At 45.2% G+C, this 1,910-nt stretch overlaps 1 protein-coding gene across 1 annotated transcript in view; it reads right to left on the bottom strand.

Moving 5' to 3' along the window:
* The window catches only part of RBBP4 (RB binding protein 4, chromatin remodeling factor), a 25,082-nt gene that overhangs the window by 22,096 nt on the left and 1,076 nt on the right, over nt 1-1,910 (bottom strand). The window lies entirely within an intron of this gene.

The raw sequence follows: 1,910 nt of genomic DNA, 5'->3' as shown, positions 1-1,910 counted from the left end.
GGAGGCAGAGCTTACAGTGAGCTGAGATCGTGTCACTCCAGCCTGGGGAACAAGAGCTTCCATCTCAAAGAAACAATTTTCATTATCTAGATTTGCTAAAGCAAAAAACTAAGATGACAGTACAGATTTCAGCCTTGGGGAATTAAGTATTTAATTCTTGCTTTCTAAACCTAGCTAGTCATTCTATTTTTTTATTTATTTTATTTTTTTTTTGTTGCTTTCATAGGCTAGCAGCTAGTCATTCCATTATATTACCTGGAAAGCTTCTGAAAAATAGGGGGTCAAGGGTGTTTAGTAGGTACGGGGTGGCCAATATTTGTGATCCACTAGTCCAAGAAGCACAATTTAGCATATGACCATAGTAAATCTGGAATCACCATTCAAGTACATTTTTCATCAAGTACTCTGTCACAAGTTCTTTTTATTTGAGACAGGGTGGCACTCTGTAGCCCAAGCTGGAGCACAGGAGCAGGATCACAGCTCATGCAGCCTTGATCTCCCAAGGCTCAGGTGCTCCTCCTGCCTCAGTCCCTGCTGAAGAGCTAGGAATACAGGTGTGCACCACCATGCCCTGATAACAGTTAAATTTTTAGTAGGTATGGGGCTTTTACCGTGCTGCCCAGGCTAGTTTTGAACTCCCAGCTTGAAGCGATCCATCTGTCTCAGCTTCCCAAAGTGCTGGGATTACAGGTATAAGCTACTATACCCAGCACATAAATTCTTAAATGGTTTGAATTACCACTGAAAACACATGACAGGAATGACTCCGTGACAGGAATGACTCCAATTATCCTGAATTTCCAAAGCAATTTTTTTTTTTTTTTTTGGATACGGAGTTTCCCTCTTGGTGCCCCAGCTCACCAGAAACTCCGTCTCCTGGGTTCAAGCAATTCTCCTGCCTCAGCCTCCCCAGTAGCTGGGGTTACATGCATGAATCACCGTGCCTGGCTAATTTTTTTGTGTGCTTTTAGTAGAGACAGCGTTTCACCACGTTGGCCAGGCTGGTCTCGAACTCCTGACCCTATGGTCTGCCTCCCCTACCAAAGTGCTGGGATCACAGGCATGAAATCACCATGCCGGGCCCAGAAGCTTCTTTATCGTGACCAGGAGTTCCACATTCAATTCATCATGAGAATTGCTTGGGGAGGCGGGGCGTGGTGGTACATGCCTGTGATCCCAGCTACTCGGGAGGCTGAGGAATCTTTCTCTGTCTACAACTAACTATAATTATTAGTTTATATCTGCCACTTCCAACTAGACACTGTGTTCCCTGAAGGCAGGTACCATGGCATTCTATGAGAATTCAAATTAAGTTTTGTTGAGGCCGGGCACAGTGGCTGACGCCTGTAATCCCAGTAGTGGCTCACACCTGTAATCCCAGCACTTTGGGAGGCAGAGGTGGGTGGATCATGAGGTCAGGAGTTCAAGACCAGTCTGGTCACCAAGGTGAAACTTCGTCTCTAAAAATTACAAAGTTTTGTTTTAAGGACTGGACTCATGGTAACACTTTTTTTTTTTTTTTTTTTGAGGGGTGGGTAAGAGATGGGGTCTATGCTACCAAGGCTGGTCTCCAACTCCTGGCCTCAAGCAAGCCTCCTGCCTGGGCCTCCCAAAGTGCTCGGACTGCAAGTGTGAGTCACTGCTCCTGGCAGTAATTAATGCTTTTTGAAAGTTGACAAGTTTTGTATTATTATTTGGTCAGCTACAGCTATTCAATTCAGTATCAGAGAAAACGCCAACATGTTTTCTCGTCTCAGAAAAATTACAAAATCATTATTTTGTCTTACTTTGCAGCCTAGAAAAAATGTCACCAAGGCCAGGCACGGTGGCTCACGCCTGTAATCCTAGCACTTTGGGAGGCCGAGGTGGGTGGATCACCTGCGGTCAGGAGTTCAAGACCAGCCTGGCCA

This window comes from Cebus imitator, unplaced genomic scaffold (genome assembly GCF_001604975.1).
Source record: "Cebus imitator isolate Cc_AM_T3 unplaced genomic scaffold, Cebus_imitator-1.0 Scaffold51, whole genome shotgun sequence".
NCBI lineage: Eukaryota > Metazoa > Chordata > Mammalia > Primates > Cebidae > Cebus > Cebus imitator.
Note: the sequence above shows the minus strand (reverse complement) of the source record. Positions and strands in the feature narration are given on the sequence as shown.